At 40.5% G+C, this 21261-nt stretch overlaps 1 long non-coding RNA gene across 2 annotated transcripts; it reads left to right on the top strand.

The window, feature by feature from the left end:
- The first annotated feature begins 412 nt into the window (after nt 1–412).
- On the top strand, nt 413–20556 carry LOC112644612 (uncharacterized). Of its 2 annotated transcripts, XR_004810123.2 has the most exons (4): nt 413–742; nt 4269–4383; nt 17632–17734; nt 20327–20556. It is a non-coding gene; the product is annotated as an uncharacterized LOC112644612 (long non-coding RNA). The 2 variants fall into 2 exon arrangements; XR_004810122.2 differs by lacking the exon at nt 4269–4383.
- The last annotated feature ends 705 nt before the right edge of the window (nt 20557–21261 follow it).

Raw genomic sequence — 21261 nt, 5'->3', positions numbered from 1 at the left:
CTCCCTCTGCCTGTGTCTCTGCCTCTCTTTGTGTCTCTCATGAATAAATAAATTATATCTTTAAAAGAAAATGCACCTCCAAGGAAGAGGAGAAGCGGAGTTTGAGTCCTGATGCGTCCTGGCAGGTGAAGGTGCGGCATGCACCTTTAATAGACAACCAAAGAAAAGCCGAGAGTAGAAAGGGACAGCAGATGATGGAAAGAAAGTGATAACCAAACACCAGTGGCCCGAGGCTACTGTATGAAAGGAGGGGAAAGTAGATTGAAGAATATGAGAGTTTTTAAAAAGACAAATGCGCGCGGCCGAGCTTCCCCAGCCAGGCTGCCGCGTTTCCGTGCACGTCTCAGCAGAGCAAATTTGTCATAAATGATTAACTTCTGGAAGAACAAATCATTTGACCTCTGCAGCTGAACAAACACGGAGCGGCAGTGACCAAAAAAGCCAAAGGCGATGCTTCAGCCGCACTGAACACATTTTCATGGAAGTCCTGCCATTTTATGGCACAAGAGCCCGAGGAAACTGAGGTTTTGGCTTCTCTTTAGCTAAAGGGAAAGCCTTCTCGGGGCCTGCGTTGCCGCTGCAGAGGGACTTCGGGTCTCAAAGGTTGGTTTTACCTTAATTTGGGAAGCATGGCCTGCAGTTCTTCATACGAGAGTTTGAGTCCAATTTCCGGGATTGCAACAAAGAAACTGAATTGAAGGTAGCAAAATGCTGCAAGGAACCCAGGGCAAGGAAGGCCACGGTAAGTTCCCAGTGACTCTGTGCCTCTGTTGTAAGCACTTGGCCATCAAAATTTACACAAAACAGCTTTGAGCCCAAAGAGTTCCTTGGGATACAGAATGCAAATGCAGCTCCATTAATTCCATGTTTCCCTGTTGTGTGAAGCTTTCTACCACAAGGAGATTTTTATTTATTTTATTTTTATTTTTTTTTAAGGATTTTATTTATTTATCCATGACACACACACACACACACACACACACACACACACACACACACACACACGGGGGGGCGGGGCAGAGACACAGACAGAGCGAGAAGCAGGTTCCATGCAGGGAGCCCGACGTGGGACTCGATCCCGGATCTCCAGGATCAGGCCCTGGGCCGAAGGCAGGCGCTAAACCGCTGAGCCACCGGGGCTGCCCCACAAGGAGATTTTTAAATAAGGAGTAAGTTCCTTGTCCCAGGGAATTCTTGTTTTATTCAGATATAGCTTGGCAGGGACTTTCACAAATAGAATGCAAATGAGAATGAAGAAAATTAATTAGAAACAGAGATCAGAATTCCTTTTCATTAACACCTTAAAAACCACCATTCCCCCAAAGAAAACCTGAAGAAATGTTAATATACTAAAATTAAAATTCAAGTCACCCCTTTTCTGGTTATTTGGTTTGGTTTGGTTTGGTTTGGTTTAGTTTAGTTTAGTTTAGTTTCTTTCTTTCTTTCTTTCTTTTTTTTTTTTTTTTCTTTTTTTCTTTTTTTCTTTTCTTTGCCATGATCTTGCTAAACTAAAAGTAATGATCTGGTCAGCCCGGAGACCTTGTCTTACAGGGCATTTTCCTCTATAAAGCTGAAGGTTGGAATTCTGTTCTAAAGCCTTTGCCTGACCCATGGTTATTAAAAAACAGTGTTCTCTCTTCAGGCTCTGGAAGCCAGCACCTACTAAACCATGAGACAACAGCCCTGATGCATTGTTGATTTGTTTGGAGCAGGTACCAAATACCTGGCAATTCCTGTAACATGTCCAAAAGAATTCTTATAGTTTTACTTTAATCATACCCATAGAATACACACACATAATCATCTATGGTTTCATCTTAAGTTTACAAAATTGAAAAGATAGAAATAACTTGTGAACAATCATTTGAAACAAAATGTATTTGTATTTATGGTGCTTGCAGCATATCATTTATATGCAATGAATTCTTAAAAATTATATGTCTTTTTAAAGTTTAAAAAAAAAGTTTAAAAGCCCAAAACAGAATACTTGGAAAAGAAAGAAAAACAAGAAAAAATAAAATCACCAATATATCTGCCATCTAGACACAAGCAGGCTTACCTATGGGTTTATCTTCTGGTATTTTTGTTGTTTATAATTTTTTTCATATAAATGTCAATATATGAAGTATTCAAGATTTTATATGCTGATTTTCAGTCTTTTCCTAATTATAAAACTAATATCTGCTTATTGTGTATCATCTGAATAATACAGAAAATCATGCCTCTACAATGCAACAACCCAAAGACACTTTAAATATGTTGGTGTAATTCTTTACATTTTCTTCTTTTAAACCTAAACAACTAAATATGTGTACATTTTTGTTTAAAATATTTTTTAAAAAGATTTTATTTATTTATTTGACACAGAGAGAGAGCACAAACAGGGGGAGCAGGCAGAGGGAGGAGAAGCTGGCTCCTTCCTCAGGGGCTCCATGCGGGGCTACACATGGGGCTCCATCCCAGGACCCTGGGATTATGACCTGAGCCAAAGGCAGACCCTTAACTGAATGAGCCACCCAGGTGCCCCTAAAAGATTTTTTAAAAAGGAAGTGTAAGAAGCAAAACACAAAATGGCCCCTTTACCCTCCCCTATCAATGTCTGCCATCCCCACTCCATCTTGGTGGGCATTTATATTAGTCCTAATTATTTTTATTACAAATAATGCTGCAATGAATATCTATGCATGTACGTTTGTGTAAACAGGCAAGTATTTCTTTAGACAAATTCCTAGATTTAGAATCCCTAGATCAAAGGAATTAAATTATGATAAACTTGCCTTCAAAAGACTTGCAATTTACATTTCAATCAATTCTGTGAATGCTTGCTCCTCCAATCCTTGCCTATAGATTATAAACTGCAGTTATAATTCATACTTCCCTAACTACTGCCAAGGTTAGGCATCTTTTCCTTTGTTTATTGGCCATTTGTAATTTTTCTTTCATAAATTTCTTGGTCATCTTCATTTTGTTTGTAGGAGTTTTTTGGTTTTTTTTTTTAAGATTTTTTTTTAAATTTATTTATTCATGAGAGACACAGAGAGAGAGAGAGAGAGAGAGAGGCAGAGACACAGGCAGAGGGAGAAGCACACTCCATGCAGAGAGCCGGATGTGGGACTCGGTCCCTGGACTCCAGGATCACACCCTGGGCCCAAGGCAGGCGCTAAACTGCTGAGCCACCCAGGGATCCCCGGTTTGTAGGTTTTTATATTGATTTTTAGGAACTTTTTATATTTGCTGGTTACTGATCATTTTTTTCCTGTCTGCCAATTGTCTTTTTACAGAGACATTTGTCATAAAGACATTTGTTATTTTCTGTGTCCTCAAATCTATAAATCTTTTCCTTTGGGGCTCTGGGTTTTGTATCTTGTTTTGGAAGTCCTTTTCATATCCCCAAGATTATTTTAAAAAATAAGATTATTTTCCTTCTGATACTTTTATGGTTCTGCTCTTGAGACTTAGCTCTTTATTTCTGTGTCTGATATGAAATAAGGGCTTGATTTTGTCTATTTCCAGATAGCCTAGGGTCCCAATGGTTTATCACATTGTCCAATCTGTGTTCTGCATCTAAGGGCACATTTTAAATTACTTGGGCTTGATATTGTATTTTGATGCAGGGTAAGGGTGCTCAGGCAAGGGGTCCCCCCTCATTCCCATTGTTCTTTTGGTTATCTCAACATTCATAACTATTCTGTTTTCTCTTCCAAAATGAATTTTGTAATTATTTTGCCCATAAATTCTCTTGGGATTTGATTGGGAATGTCTGGAATTTATAGAATAATTTGGTACATGATAAAATCCTTATAATAATGAGCCTTGCCATTAAGAACATGCTATATTTCTCTAGCCCATAACTACTATTTTGTATCTTTCAGTAAAGATTTATAATTTTTCTCAGGTCTTACACATGTTTGAGATTTATTTCTAGATTTTTAAATTGGGAATAGATTCGGATTTGACAATTTTCATTTCTGAGAAAGGCATTTTTTTTTCAAAAATGTTAGCTTGACTTGTACAAACTATTCCCTTATATATTTTTTGTAATTTCTTGCTTTTCTGCAGTGATGTAAATTTCTCATATCTGATATTATGCTTTTTTAGATTTGCTGTGTTTGCCTTTTTCGTGGGTGTTTTTTAAAAATCAAGTGTGATTGGGTTTTTTTGTTGTTGTTTATTTACCATTTCATTAATCTACTTACTTTTTTTTCCCTTCCCTCTTTGGATTTCTTGTTGTTCAGTCTTCAGCTTCTTTCTTATTTTGTAATATATAGGTGTAACACTACACACAGTCCTTCAAGCACTCCTTTGACCTCTTCCTCCGTGGTTTATATTTGGAGACTCCGATGTTAATCATGTCTGTTCATCTGCATCTGCTTCCTCCACAAGGTATTCCTCACACCTACCCCCACCCCTGTCTTCAGCACCCTTACATCCTGCTGTATCTGGAATTCTGCGGTTACAGTTTACTACCATGAAAATCCTGACGTACTAAAGACATTTGGGTTGTTCTGAGTGCCCAGAATCACATTCCTCAAATCACCTTTCTCTTTCCTTTTACTAATTCTCTGTGCTTCCTGTAGGATGGCCTTTTGAGTAATTGAGACCCCTTCCCTCCATCCTGAGAAAAACTGGATCCTCATATTTAATCTAAATGGATCACGCATAAGAAACAAACCCCTCTCCTACTAATATTGACCATCTCTTTTATATATTGTTAATGTGTCATTATGCTATACATATAAGGAGACATACAACCAGTATTTTTTAGAACAGTCAAAAAATAGGTGGATTTTCTAATGTCCTTTTAGAGAGAACTTAACTGAATCCTGATTGAGATTTTTCCCACCCCTTTGAAGTATTCATTTACCCTTTCTTTCTCAATGTAGCATCCATCCTGGGCATATCTATTGAATCTTCTATGGGCCAGAAATCTGATGACCCATCCTAAGGTCTGCTTGAGGAAGGACTCCCTTTGCTTCAGGAAAGTAGAAGCTGGACCTCCACTGCACCCCAAGGGAGTCTTACCAGATTTTCTATCCTTTGGATCACTATTTGTTCCCCACCAGCACCCTGATGATGCCCTGAAGAGGGAGGACTCTTCCCCTTACCAGAGTTTTTCAGTGTGTAAGAAGTAATAGTAATGATCAATAATTTTTCAAGGAGTAAAATCATGATTATCATCTAAAATAAACATGTTAAAAATTTTATTTAGCTCATTAACTAAAAAGGAAGCCAGTACGATATTACAACCAGCTCAAGGAGAAAACAAAGAATAGATGCAAATATAAGTCCCAAAAAGTGCTGAAATGAATTGGCTCAGTAGATGCAAAATTTGTTTTTTTCATGAGGATGAGAGAGGATCAATCACCTCTCCACCAGACAAGGTTTATTTGCATACCTATAAATGTAAATTATTTTTATTGCTATCAGTTATTTATAATTTACAGTTATAAAATCACTCAAAGACAAGGAAACTGTAGAGATAATCTGGAAAAGTGTGCTATAGACATCCAGTCATCTGCTTTGTGCATTTCAAAGGCATTCACCACTTTTCTGATGTGCTTCCCTTAACATATTCAGTTTCAATTTTACTCTGTAAGCTGGCGGGGGTCCTCTTCCCTGTCTGGTAGTTTGTGATTACCTGGCATTCCCAAATTAGACATATTCTGGCCTCCTGACCGCCCAGAGATCATGGAGCCCTCTGTTGTATCAAGCTTCCATGGATACCAGCCGATGAGCTACACAGAGCTCTCCCTCAGATTAGATTTGGGCTGGATGAGTCTTCTTCTGCCTTTTAACCACACACAAAAGTCACTGGGTATCTGGGGATCCTTCAGATACCAAGAAATGAGGACTGAATCATCATTTGTAATGATTACATTTGGGCCATTAATTTTTTTATTCCCAATTTGTCTGACAAATTGGCTGTTGTTTCCTTCAGGAGCCCGAGAAATAGTTGTAGATTTTTAAATCTTTTCAACTAAAATAATTCCAGCACTAACCAACTCTCAAAATCTTCTCTTTGGTGCACATGGATTCAAGCTAAATTTATAAGCCAAAAAGGATCCCCCAGTCCTGTTGCTATCAAGGAGGCTTCAGAGATTGAGTGAGAAGCTACAAGGAGGCAAGTGGTCTTTCTTCATAGTTGGCTGTAGACCATGATTGGAGATCCTTGACCATTTAGTGTCACTTACAACATGATTGCTCTTTCAAGGAATAATAATTTAAGGGATTGTATTAATTCCAGTCTTGATCAAGGTCCTTGTAAGGTCAAATAATTCTACTTTATAGGTGAAGAAATTAAGGCTCAGAGGAAATAAAAAACTTGCTCAAAGTCCCATAACTATTAAGTAACTGTGCTCTGATGTACAGAGGCTATAATTCAACATATTGAATGCCTTCCATCACACTATGCTGCACCTCTATAGTCCAGGTATTTGTTCCAATATTCTACAAATATTCACTCAGTGCCGACCATGGGTGAGGCACTGTATAAGAAACGCCATTTATCTGGTTACCCAAGAAAGGAACTTCTACATTAGCCTGACATCTGCCATCTGCACAACTGAATGTTGTGTTCTCAGCTCTATGAATGTTATTTTGATGTATTTCCCCACTGCATCCCTTTCACGCTATACCCCTGCACATTAGCTTATTCATTCATATTCATCTCTGTTTGCTGGAATAACACAATGTTCTTGTCTGGCCTCCCTAATTCTAGCTTCTTCCCATCTCTGTTTCCTACCCATGTACCCTTCTTATTTTCAATGAGTAATACTGTTGATCTATGCATGTCCCTCCCTTGCTTAACAAATCTGAATGACTCCCCAGTTACTATAGGGTAATGTGCAAACTCCTTTGAGTAGCCCATAAAGGAGTTAAAAATGTATCAGCTCATCTTTCTGGTTACTCTTCATCTCAGCCACTAATGAATCTATGACATAGCCACAGTACATTAGTGCCTATTTCCATAGCATCTCTTCTCTTCAGGCTTCCATGCTTTTCTTTCCCTTGTACTGTTCTCTGGAATTACAATGTCCTTCCCTGATTCCAGGTCAGATACCTCCTCTTCTGTGAGACCTTCACTGATACCATTACCATTCTCCATCCACTGAGGAAAATAATCCTCTTAGGGTGCACATTTCTCTATTAAAGCATACATACACTCAGGTTCTACAATGAGTGTGCCTGTTTGCCCATGAGTGTCTCCTCATGGGCAAGGGTCATTCCACACACCTTAGAATTTGCAGCATACAGCACAGAGCCTAGCATCAGGAGGCCCTCAATAAATGTGTTGTTGACAATCTAAATTAATAAGAGAACACATGTTGAACTTGAGAGTCCAATTTTCAGACTCTTCGCTGCATCCCAATCAGTTTAAGAAAGAAACAATAAAAACAAACAAGCAGAAAAACAAGAAAGGACAACTCAAAGGCTGATATTCAGGGAAAGCTGTGTATACCCCTGGATGTCCACCTAAACCCTAGTGGTTAAGGAATGAATTGCCACAGTGGGAACCAGTGCTGTGCCAGAGCCTGTGCCCTTCCTAGCTGCGTTCAGTGATGCCACGTGGGCAGCTTGGCATCAGCCATGATGGGAGTAGTTTACACCACTGAAATTGGCACATGGTGTGAATGGAGGTTGTGGGGAGGTGGGTCTTGTGTTATTCTTCCCGTTTTGAATTGTACAAGTCAGTGGTCTTTAGCGTATTCGCTGCTTTTTATCCAATTTCAGAACATTTTCATCAGTCTCCAAAAAACCTTTAGCAATCACTTCCCATTTCCGCCTACCCTAACCCTGGCAATATTTTTTCATCTGTGTGTGTGTATGTGTGTGTGTGTTTTGTTAAAGAACTGCTTGTTAAACATTTACAATACACCACTGTTGGGAAACCATCTGTTTCTATAATAACAGTTACTTTTCTCTTCTCATTCAATGCTTTGATACTTCAAGTATCTTGAGGCCTCCTAAACCCCAAGGTTTATATAACAAAGATTTATATACCTTTAAAAAGAAGTTATTTTAGCTCTTGCTTAATTCAATTTATCCATCATAGAATGAAATGAAAAATAGTCATGCATAGAGAAAAGATCAGGAGCTAATAAATCTTTTAAAAGGCTAGATCACTTTCTGCCGGATTAGTATATGGGATTTACTTTTGCATGAGACAATGGGCTCTTGTCTATTTTTAGATTAGATAATGCATTTCCTAGGACCCACAGGAGGCCTTGGCTTCTCTTATTACTGAGCACACATGCAGAGACCAGAGGTTTTATGAAAGAGGAAAAAGAAAAAGACAAGGGGAAAGGATTCGTGGTTTGCTCTTTTGATCACTAATGCAACTCCATCAGGAAAGAGGAAATATAATGCCCAGGAATTTCCTCAAAGAAGTTCACCACAGATGCACAAAAATGCACACTATCAACAGATGTATATGCATTGCACACATCCACGTGAATGTGCTTGTGCCATAAGATCATTTGTTAATGTTCTAAGAACCTGCTAACCCCAGAACAGTGTCCCATATGTGGGCTCCCAGACATCAGATGTACATTACTTATCTAATTAATGCCTACTGATTGAACTTGTTTCTAAATCTTTTATATTTGCAAGAAGGGAATGCTGGGCCACCCTCTAGGAAAGAGACTGTAAGCTTTGAACTCAAATTGTGGCCCACGGACCAGCAGCATTAGCATTATCCAGGAGGTTATTAGAAAGGCAGAACCTCAGACCCTACCCTGACTTACTGAGATGTATTTCTATTTTCCCAACATCCCTGGCTGATTCATGTGTGCATTAATGTTGAAAAGCACTAGATGAAACCAGTGGTGGACCCTTGGATCAGTGTCTATTCTCACCTCACTGTCTTGAGTTTGGATGAAGGAAGGACTTGGTGAGACTTCCTTGGAATTCATCCAAATGCTCACCAACCAGAGCTTAGATGTCTTGGGAATTCCATCTTATCCTAAGCTTTAGTTTTGGAGCAGAAACAAGAGGCTTATTTTCTGCCCAGATTGGAACCCTACTGACTGCAGAGAGGTCAATGGCCCATCTTCAGAGATCATGTCAAGTTTTACTTAAAATCGAGTTTTAGTAAGACCAAACTAATATGCTCAGTACAGAAAATCTAGAGAACTAAGGAAAAGCAAATTAATACCACTTGACTTTCCATCACTGAGTATTAAACACTTAATACTTGGGCACTTTTTTTTAACATGCAATTGTTAACATCCTGTTTCCAGTAGAATTCTTTATTTTACACAGCTAGGAGGGTGAAGTACATAGAGTATGTATCCTGGGTTTCTTTTTTTTTTTTTTTCGTATGCTATGATTATTCTCTTATTCCTAAAAATTCTTCAAGAACATGATTTTAATGACCTTATATTCTTATGTGACTAAATCATATTTTATTGAAATATTCTCATATTCCTGAGTACCTTAAACATTTTTAACCATTATAAATGACGCTGTGATTAAGATTCTTATGTATAGGGACGCCTGCGTGGCTCAGCGGTTTGGTGCCTGCCTTCAGCCCAGGGTGTGATCCTGGAGACCTGGGATCGAGTCCCACGTTGGACTCCCTGCATGGATCCTGCTTCTCTCTCTCTGCCTCTTTCTCTGCCTGTGTCTCTGACTCTCTCTCTCTTTCTCTCTGTATCTCTCATGAATAAGTAAATAAAATCTTTAAAAAAAAAAAAGATTCTATGTATAAATCTTTTTCTACTTTATTTTTTAGTAGGTTTCACACCCAACATGGGGCTTGAAAATCATGACCCTGAGATCAAGAGTCATGTGCTCCCCCCTCTTTTTCTGAGTTTCTGATTTTTCTTCTGTATAGATTTTCAGAAGTGCACTTGTTGGGTCAAATGGTGTGAACTTTACAGGATATTGATACATAATATGGAAGTTTATTATGTATCATAACGTGGGGCTTCCCACCCCCCCCACCCCACCCTGCCCTGAGCCCCTGAGGTGGACCACACCCTCACCAGCCTTTTGAACTCCCAGCTTCCTGGGTGACAATCATTATTGCTTTTTTCTCATTTGAATTTCTTTGATAAGCAGTGTGGTTTCATTTGTGAATCCCCTATACTCTTTGATCTTGGTCTTTTTTTATTGTTGGGGTGCTACTACAATAATACGTATGTGGTGTATGTTCACATCATTGATTCTTTTATCAATCTTATCTTATGTTCCATTTTCCCAATTGCCATTTATCTGTGGTTAAAGTCATATAAATGTTTTACATTTTATTTTATTTTATTTTATTATTTATCTATTTATTCACGAGAGAGACATAGGCAGAGGGAGAAGCAGGCTCCATGTGGGAGCCCAATGTGGGACTCAACCCTGGAACTCCGGGATCACGCCCCGAGCCAAAGGCAGACATTCAACCACTGAGCCACCCAGGTGCCCCAATACTTTACATTTTAAATTGAATATTGTTAAAATTATGATTTTTTTCTGTGGGACTTCTTACATAGTGCTTATGGTTAGAAAGATCCTCCCCACTAAGGAGTGCATGGTTAATCTACATATTTTTCCACAACAAGGTGAAATAGCAGGGCTGATTGTGACTATTCTAACCTCATTCCTGATAAAGCCTGATGTTGGCTTTTACCTGGATCACTTCCTGAATACTTCATTCCTTCCCCATTTTTTTGTGATATTTCATTAATTGTGTGTTATCTTCTAAAACATACTCAAGAGCCTGTTTGATAGCTGACCTATCTCACCGATCTGTCAATTCTTGCTTAACTCCCATTAGCTTTTGCTTCATCACCTACAAAATTAAGAAAATAATGGTTCCTAGCTCATTGAGTTGATGGAATGGTTAAATGAGATTAAAGGAGCCAGCATAATGTCCAGCACAAAATCAACACTAAATAAATGTGAGCTTAACACGTAGAACCCCCTTTCTCCGCACCCCATCATCTTTGCAGTTGATCTTGCCTGACTTACTTCACTGAGAAGATGAAATTCTGTCTGCCATTTCCTTTATGCTCATCCTTGACTCTAACAATCGCATTTCCTCCTTCTTCCTGTCTCAAGAAAGGAAGGTCCAACCTCCCTGCCATGGCTGTCCCTAGTTCCGGGATCACCTTCCAATACAGAAGCTATAATGCTTGGCTGAACTGGCTTTGGAAGCCACACGCTATTATTTCTGCTCTATTCTATTGGCCCCACATATCAGCCCTGACTCGACATGGACGGGGACAGCAGAAGCACTTGAACACCACACGTTAATGATCAGAGAGGCCACCTTAGACACTACCTCAGTCCACTCTTATGCCCTTATGCCTCTTTCCACATGCCCTTAGGAAGGCTGTCCTCAGGCAGCCCCGGTGGCCCAGCGGTTTAGCGCCGCCTTCAGCCCAGGGCATGATCCTGGAGGCCCGGGATCAAGTCCCGCGTCGGGCTCCCTGCATGGAGCCTGCTTCTCCCTCTGCCTGTGTCTCCGCCTCTTTCTCTCTCTCTGTGTGTCTCTCATGAATAAATAAATAAAATCTTTAATTAAAAAAAAAAAAAAAGGAAGGAAGGATGTCCTCACTGGCCACAATTTCTCAGCCTCTACTCTCTGAGGCAGAGTTCCTGTTTGCAAGCAACTGAACTTGACTCCAAGTATTTAGAAGATGAATTTATTTAAAGGATATTTTGGGGGAAGACAGGAGACCCAGGGTGGCTGAAGTTACATTTCTAGGAGCAGTGCCACCGAACGGGCCCAATGGGTTAACAGTCCTTGCTGCGGCTGCTGTTGCCACTGCCCTACTAAGCACTACGGGGGACAACCACCATCACTGCCATCCCAACAATGACATTTTTTTTTTTTTTTTAGTCAGGACCACAACCTCACAATCACTGCTCTTCAAAAAGGCCAAAACCTCTGCTGCCACCCACCACAAAGAAAAATAAAGAATTCTTCAAATAGATCTCTTTCATAAGTTGTTCACTTCTGAACAGATGTTTAACATGGGTGTGTCTGGGTTGCATTCTCACATCCCAGCTTTGAGAAATACTGAGAATTTCAATTTCTGAGTTCTGCTCTGGTAAAGCAAGCTGCAAAAGGCCAAAAATACTCAAACATTACAAGGGTTTCAAAAGGTATAGGACATCCAGAAAGAATGACAAATTGTTCACAGTGTCTACTTCTTTTAACTTTTGCAGTTTGGCTTCAGTCTCACTATTCCCCTACAGCTGTTCCTCAGTGACATGCTATGAATCTTCTTGTGTCAGTCTTGCACTAGTTGAGGAAATTAAAGTAGCCCTTGGTCAGAATCTTAGGACAGGTTCCCCAGAAGTAGACACAGAGACAACTCATTTCCAAGTGATTTATTAAGGAAGTTTCTCCAAGGAGCGACTAAGAGGGGAAGCAGAAGAGGAAGAGCAAGAAGCTAAGTATGGGCATAATTTCAGGCAAAATCCCAGGGAGTAAATTCAGTCTGATCCTGCAAGGGACTCTGGAGGGAAAGTTGTGTCTCAGAGCCCTGACCTGAGGCCAGGAAGCTTTCACAATCTACCCCAGAGAGGCAGGAAGGGACACAAAATACAGAACTACTAGCTCTTTCGATTACACAAGTAAGGTGGCCATAGTAGCCTGAGAGCAGGCCTCTGAAAAAATAGAGGCAGACCTGGACCAATGGAGACCAAAGCACACAGGTTCCTTCAGAAGAAGGATGCACAGACATGGTCAAAGAAACTCAATGTTTTCTGGACAGAAGACAAAATAGCCTAGTAGAATCAGGGATTTAGTATTCAGTTTCAAATATGCCTTCCCATGGGTACCACTCCACCTGGGTCCACAGCCTTTGCCAACGGGCTCCTGTCATCAAGCAGCCACCATTAAGCCATACTTCTCAGTAATCCCCTGGATCTACCTCAGCCTTCATCCAAATTCACTGTCAGCTTACACCAAATATCCCTTGCCTTTCTTGCCTTCATCGCATCCCTGTCCTCTACCTGAGGATGCTCTCCCCTCAGTTCATCTACTGTAGACTTCCCTGAGATCCAGCCCAAATGCTGCCTGCATCAGGAAGTCTCTCTTGGTCACCCCAGCACTCAAGGAAAGCTCTCCCCTGAATGAGGACAAGACTATTTTTAGCTCTTTTAAGATCCTGATCACATACTGCAGACATGTTCATGCCTTGTCTTCCTTGATGAGTTTTAGGCTCCTGAGGACAAAGATTACCTCTTATAAAACTGTTTACTACGTAGCATCTTATTAATAATATTGACTTAGATGTTTTAAAAAGAATCCTGTTTCTGAGTGCATGGAGACATCAAGGATATTACAGTCTACTTTTAAAATAGAGCACTACCTAAAGCAGGACCTCTAGTGTATTACCTTAAATATATTTCTCTGTTGAGAGCAGAGAAATAACACACTTTTGTGTAATTATTCCCAGTCTGAAAAGTAAGTACTGAAATAAAAGGTTTGGCTCTGGGTCCTCAAACAAAAAAAAAAAAAAAAAAAAAAAAAAAAAAAAAAAAAAACATTCTGGAGAATGTTCCTGACCCTTTGTGATGATTTTCATCAAGTGAACTTATACCCAGCTCCTCCTACGAAGGTGGGGCTGATGCCTTTGAAGCTGTTGGGAACCAGGTGCTCTCTCGTGCCCTAATCTACTTAAAACCTCTCCGTAATGTTCCACTGGTTTCTGACTTCAATCCAGCACTCATAAGGCCCTACATGACTGACACTGTCTACCCCACCAACCTCATCTCATCACATTTTCCCTTTGCTCACAAAGCTCTCTCCACTACAATCTGCTCTTGCTGCTGTCTACCACACTTTTCTTTGCTTCAGAGCTATTGTTCCTTCCATTCCCTTTGCCAAACTACCCTGGTAGGTGACAGACTAATTGATTCCTCTTCATCTTTTAGGTCTTAGCTGTTTTATCTGTGACCCTTTCACCCCTTTGCCTGGGTGGTATCAATCATACCACTCTGTTTTTGTTTTTTAAGATTTTATTTATTTATTCCTGAGAGACACACAAAGAGAGGCAGAGACACAGGCAGAGGGGGAAGCAGGCTCCATGCAGGGAACCCAATGCAGGACTCCAGGATCACGCCCTGAGCCGAAGGCAAACGCTCAACCACTGAGCCACCCAGGTGCCCCTGGCCCTGAACACTTTCAGCATTACCTACATCAGCTTAACCACTGAGCCACCCAGGCGCTCCCATATCACTCTGTTTTTATCCTTCAAGGCCTTCATGACAATCTGAAATTGGTAGCAGTTCACATGTTTCCTGTCCCCAACTAAAATTGTGTGTTGCCCAAAGGAGATTACCTTATAAATGTGCTCAGAGACGACAACAATTATACACTGTGTGAGCACTCTGTTAGCAGTTGTTCAAACAGCAAATGGAAGAGTGTACTTTGAGAAGGAAAGTCTTCTTGTGCAAGACAGCAAAATGCAAAATTATAAAGCAATAGATAAATTTGACTTCATAAAATTTTGGAAGCATCTGATGAAATGTAAGGATACCAAGTAAAATATGGGAAAAAAATTCTTGGAACGAAAATAGATGGTGAAGTGTTTTGGGCACAGCAGCCAATAGCCAGGTGAGATAAAGGAAAATAATGAATGAGAAAAAATAGAGGAAGTGAAACTCTAACATGCAAGATGGATCATCTATGTAGTTGTGGGTTTCTCCAAGAGTGGAATGGAAAGGTGAACTTTGAATGGGTGAGCCATTAAATGCCTTTGGGATGTGGAGGGCATCCAGTCCTCTCCACAAATTCACATGGCATGACATTTTTTATCATCACTTGACAAAAGTGTCATCACTTGACACTTGATAAAAGGTACCTTGACTCACTATCTAACCTCACTCAAGCCTGTAAGTGGTTGGAGCTGGGATTTGACCCTAAGTTTTTGTGGCTTCAAGGCTTATTATGTTCTCCCTATGCCAGTATGCACCTTCCATTTTTCACTGGTGAGACTAAGCACAAGGAAGTTAAGACATGATCCATGGTATTCTTGGGCAGTGGATTCTAAGCCCAAAAGAGAAAATAAAAAGTAGGACTAAAATGCCTTGGGGAAGAAATACCAGACTCTAGAAACTCTTAGTCTCATTAATCTTAACACATTAATCTCTGCACACAACAATCCCATTCAGAAATGTGACTTGACCGCCCAGGGGAATAAGTGGGATTCTGGCATCAAAAGTATATAAATAAGCCATAAAATCTTAGAACTATTAGATATCCTCTAGAAAGTATTTTCTTAGAAAGTATTTTGTCCAACTCATTTTCTGCTTAAAAGTGACACTCAGAAAACTCAGTGCCTTGCCTAATACCACAAAGCTAGATGATAACACCAGTCTAACCAGGGCATTACTAGCCCTGTGCCTCACATAGACTTGTGACTTTTTCCTCCCACTCCAAGAGGATTTTGAGACAGAATCCTTGAGACTGTATGTCTTTTCTTAGATCATAGTCACCTATAAGTTAATTCCACTTTGCCTGGGCATCTTCTCTGTGGTGCATTTGGCATCATTGGCCCTTTTTGCTCAAATTTGCTGATGCCGGCCTTCTCTCAGATCCAGGAAAGCTTCCTTCACCAAAACCATAACTATAACCTGCTCTGAACTTGTGGTCAAATCTTGCCAGAGGCAAAAGTCCTCTTCCTGATGGGTCTTTTTCTCACGACTGGACTCTTGAGAAACTGGAAGTTCAAGTACGTGTTGCCAAGCAAGAAGCCTGAATCACTGAGCACTAAAATGTGAGCCAATAGAGAACCAGCCCCTCACCAACTGCTGTTTGGAAGGCTGAAAATGCACTGAGCTGTCTCAGCTTCTTCAGTGAAGTCAGGTACAGCAACTGGGCATTTTCCTGTACCTTCCAGCCAGATGATTCTCTGGTGGTTGGGAGAAAGGAGCTGGGATGGATTGGGCCAGAGAAGAAACAGAGATGAATTACAAACTACTTCCTTTTCCACACTCACTCACTTGAGGAACAGTTGATCAAGGCATATCAACATTAGTAAACATTGTGTTCAGCTTCCTTTGGCTCAAAGACATCAGCTTTTTAAAATGAGGGCTATTAAGGCGAGTGGCTGTGTAGGGCCTCATAAATTATGAATTTACTAGTCATGGATGAATACAGATAACCCTGCAATCAGGAGACAGCTGGTAATTAGCAGCAACTCTTCTTCTGATTTAATTAACCACCTGAAGAAATTGGGTTTTGATTTGGATTTGCATTTGAACACAGAATTCCTTTAAATCAAGGAAAAAGAGGAGCACCTGGTAGTGCAGTCAGTTAAGTGTCCAAGTCTTGGTTTCAGCTCAGTCATGATCTCAGGGTCATGGGATTGAGCTTCAGATTCACTCTAACGTAAATAAATCTTTTAAAAAATATTTTAAATAAAATAAGGAAAAATAATAATTCCAGAGTGTAGAATATCTCTTCCAGATTTACAGTAGGAGAGCTCTGTCTACTATGGGTAAAAAAAAAATCAATGAATAAAAAGAAAATTAGCCACCATGTGTTATTGTTGTGAATAATTGCCATTGATCAGCTCAGGAGGGAGGAGGATGGGGAGAAGCATTCTGCATTTCTGAAATCTGATCTTCCCCATGGCTGAAGACAGCCTGTTTCTTTAGGAGATTTGATGATGGGGGAACCGAGGTTTGGGCGGTTGCCCAGTAATTGCTAGCGAGTAGGTGGCAGGCTCAACATTGAAACACGGAGCTCCTCATTTTCCAATCTACAATGCTGTTTGCTGCCTATAGCACATGACCCCCGCAGATGTTTGGGAGCAGGGAAGGAAATTCTTGAACACTTCTGTATTTGATCCTGCAGTCCTCCTTGAGCCTCTTACCTTCCTGACAGGTTAGCGAGGAACAGAATGTGTTCCCCAACCCCCCCACCCCCGCCACGCCAACAGAGACAGAGACAGGTGTTTTAATAAAATCTAAGAAATGTGGTCAGCATTTCAGAAGAATTGTGTTGCCTAGCAGCAGTGACCTTTAAAGAAAGGTCAAATAGATGTTTCCTAAAGGTTTTTCAGGATACTTGCAGCCAAGTTTCCTGATGATTCATCTAAATATAGTACTGAAATTTTACCATCTGCATGAATAAAGGGAGTCTTTTCAGACTCCACAAATAAATATTAATAATGGCCATCACTTATTTGATGTATTGTTTCACAAAGCACGGTACAGGTTCAGAGACCACAGGTGGTATACAAAGTAATCTGATGTCAGAGATCCCTGGGTGGCTCAGTGGTTTAGTGCCTGCCTTTGGTCCAGGGCGTGATCCTGGAGTCCCGGGATTCGGTCCCACATCGGGCTCCCTGCATGGAGCCTGCTTCTATCTCTGCCTGTGTCTCTGCCTCTCTCTCTTTCTCTCTCTCTCTCTCTGTCTCTCAAGAATGAATAAATAAAATCTTTAAAAAAAAACACAAAGTAATCTGATGTCCTATCAGATGAATATTTGTTATTACAAAGGTTGCATATTTGTTTAATTTTGTATTTGAAAACAACTAGTTCACCAACTCAAAGCTTTAATAAATAGAGTTGCTTAGAGTAAAGATAAGTTTTTAGAATAATTTAAATAAAGCCAATTAAAGTATTTAACTAAATAAGAATACATATAGTCAGTGCTCAAATATAGCTAACGTTTTGCAGGTAATACTTTGACATTTATCATATTCCAGACACTTGTCTGGAGGATGGTACTTTCTTCTCCTTCTCCTGTTTCTTCAGAAGCTCAAGTAAATCATATCTGTGGGTAAGTGGAACTGAACTCATTTGGGTTTGGTTTTGTTTCCCTGAACACTATTACCCTTTGAACTCAATCCTCTTGGGATTTAGATTTTGCAGGATTATGGGCAGATGTCTGAAATTCTCCTGTTTTAAACAGTCAGTTCTAGAATTCTCTCAGTGTTGCAGCAGTCGCTCATACCAGCTCTCATAATTTATGCACATTCCCAGCTTTGTGTTCAGGGACAGTATTTTGGTCACTTGAAACTGGCCACAGTAAGAGTATTAACACCACGGATATTGGTAAATGCTATAAATTAGGATGTGCTTTTTGTTAAACACGGGTGTTAAATATTTATCAAATAAAACTGTATTCAACCTCATTTTAAAGAGTTGGCAATGATGTAGACAAAGGGGAGCCCTCTTGCACTGTTGGTGAGCAAACTGGTAGAGCCACTCTGGAAATCAGTATGGAGGTTCCTCAAAAAGTTGAAAATAGAGCTGCCCTCGAATGCCTGGGTGGCTCAGCGGTTGAGTGTCTGCCTTTGGCTCAGGGCGTGATCCTAGAATCCTGGATTGAGTTCCACGTCAGGCTTCCTGCATGGAGCCTGCTTCTCCCTCTACCTGTGTCTTCACCTCACTCTCTGTGTATGTCTCATGAATAAATAAATAAAATCTTTTTTAAAAAGAGAGAGCTACCCTATGACCCAGCAACTGCATTAGTAGGTATTTACCCAAGAATACAAAGATACCAATTCAAAGGGATAAATGCATCCCTGTGTTCATAGCAGCATTATCTACAATAGCCAAATTATGGAAACAGAGCAAGTATCTTATCAACCAATGAATGAATAAAGATGTGGTGTATATAGACCATGGAATATTACTCAAGGATAACAAAGAATCAAACCTTACTGTTTGCAATGGCTTGGATGGAACTAGAGAGTTTACTATGATAAACAAAATCAGTCAGTCAGAGAAAGACAAATACCATATGATTTCACTTATAAGTGGAATTTAAGAAACAAACAAGCAACAGCAAGAAAAAGAGAGAAAGGCAAACCAAGTAACAGACTCTTAACTCTAGAGAACAAACTTCTGGGGACACCTGGGTGGCTCAGCAGTTGAGCACCTCCTTTGGCTCTGGGCGTGGTCCAGGAGTTCCGGGATCGAGTCCTGCGTTGGGCTCCCTGCATGAATCCTGCTTCTCCCTCTAACTGTGTCTCTGCTTCTCTCTGTGTGTCTCTCAGGAATAAATAAATAAAATCTACAAAAAAAAAAAAAAAGAGAGAGAGAGAGAGAGAGAGAACAAACTTCCAGTTACCAGAGGAGAGGTGGGTTGAGGGATGGGTGAAACAGGTGAAGGGGGTTAAGGAGTACAGCTGTTGTGATGAGCACTGGGTGTTGTATGGAAGTGTTAAATCATTGTATTGTACACCTGAAACTAACATTATACTGTATGTTAACTAACTGGAATTTAAATAGAAACAAAAAAAAATTATGTCTCCCTGCAACATATCTCCAGGTCCCTAGACAACCAGAGATGTCCACCTAAACAAGCTGCTGCACTCTGCAGCAGAGAATGAGACCTTCATGAGGGGCAGGAATTTTAGGCAGTTTCTTTTTTTTAAGATTTTATTTATTGATTTGAGAAGGAGAGAGAGAAGGAGAACATGAATGAGGGGAGGGAGGTACCATTGACTAATGGATTGCACCTTGACTATACGAGGGGCCATCAAGACAGCATTGACTCCAAGCTGAGAACATCCCAATTCATCCTGGGCTCCTCGATTATAGGAAGTCAGCAGCTGCAGGCCTTCCACATTTTACGATTCCAGGGAATATACTTTACATTGTCGCCTGTGTCAACAGTGACTCCTGGAAGTGTACATTGCACACAAATGATCAAATGCTCCACCAGTGAAGAAAGGAAGGCCTGCAGAGAAGTCTTGTGCAAGTCGCTTAGCTAGCTGCTAGTAGAACCAGGATTATATTCCAATCTCTGGATCACAACCTTTCTGAATACACCAAACTGCCTCCCATACTTTACTAATAATAACAACAGAAAAATAATGATGCTATCTTACTACACTGAACGTTTCCTATGAGCCAAGCTCTGCATATTTAATGAGTCATGTACATTTTATCATTCATAAACATGATGAGTGGAGTAAGCCATGGGCCTAGGTCTCTAACATATTGGCCAAGTCATAAGTGAGAATTTGGCAGAGTTCCACAAAGTTTAAGAAGGGATGTGGCAGGCCTCAATGCTTCTCCTTGTCAAAGCATAATCCAGGGGTCTCTCTGACTTAACCACTTTGCCCCTGAGGAGGTAGGGTGACTTAGCATACTGGGCATGTGTAGTTCTGCCCATTGGTTCTCCTCTGCTTCTCCATGCTATAAATCTTCCGGAGGGGAGGGGGGATTCTCATGTACACAGAGTTCAGAATGTACGTGAACATATAGATATGCCTGATTCCAGGCTGTTTGCTGTCAAGCCTTGCTATCATTTAATTATTTGTTAAACTGATTGCATAAAAATAAGCCCATATCTCATCAAACAATTCCAATAGGTGTTCTTTCCTCTCTGCTCCAATATCACATTGTCATCTCGTTCCAGATACAACAATGAAACATTCAGAAAGAAAATTGAGAGGTCCCTGGGTGGCCCAGGTGATTAAGTATCTGCCTTCAGCTCAGGTCATGATCTCCAGGTCCTGGATCAAGCTCCTCACTGTACTTCCCTTCCTTAGCAGGGAGTCTGCTTCTGTTTCTCTCTCCCTCTGCCTCTCCCTACCACCTATCTCCCTACCTCTCCTTACCTGTCTCTCTCTCAAATAAATAAATAAAATCTTTTAAAAAAGAAAAGAAAAGAAAAGAAACTGGTTTAACATTTGGAGACAAGATTCCAATCCTTTAAGCTTCTATCCCTGTGTCTACCTTCTCTGCCAGAGCTTTTTTCAGTTAAGATTGCATTGGGCTGCATGCATCAAACACTTGACTGTGGGGTCTTAAGCAAACAAAGAGTTTATTTTTCCCACTAAACAAGAAGTCTGGAGGTAGGAAGTTTAGAGCAGGTGTAGTGGATTGGGAAAACCACCAAAGACCTAGGATCCTCTTTCTTCTCCACTACCCTTTGCATGAACTCTATTCATCCTTATAGTTGTGAGATAACATCATGATTGTGTTCAGGCAAGAGAAAGGGAGACAGTCAGTGGGCAAAAAGGGCAAGCCTATGAAGTCTTTCTTTTTTGTCAAGAAAAGAACAGCTTCCCAAGAAACCCTACCAGTGAATTTTCAGATTTATATCCCATGGCTATGGCTAGGGAGCCTGAGAAATCAGATGATTTGGGGCAGGGTCACATGCTATTCTGAACAAAAGCTGAGTTGTGTTAGTAAAAGAAAATGAGAAAACAGATATGTTTTCAGTAGTGTCAGCCTGAATACTGGAGTCCCTCCCTGGGGCCCTGACCATCACTAAGTCCTTCCATAGAGGTCAGAGTTCCCTTCTCCAGCTGCAGTCCTACTTATTAAGTATCCCTTTTCTGGTACTGT

This window comes from Canis lupus, chromosome 1, assembly GCF_003254725.2.
Source record: "Canis lupus dingo isolate Sandy chromosome 1, ASM325472v2, whole genome shotgun sequence".
Taxonomy (NCBI): domain Eukaryota; kingdom Metazoa; phylum Chordata; class Mammalia; order Carnivora; family Canidae; genus Canis; species Canis lupus.
Note: the sequence above shows the minus strand (reverse complement) of the source record. Positions and strands in the feature narration are given on the sequence as shown.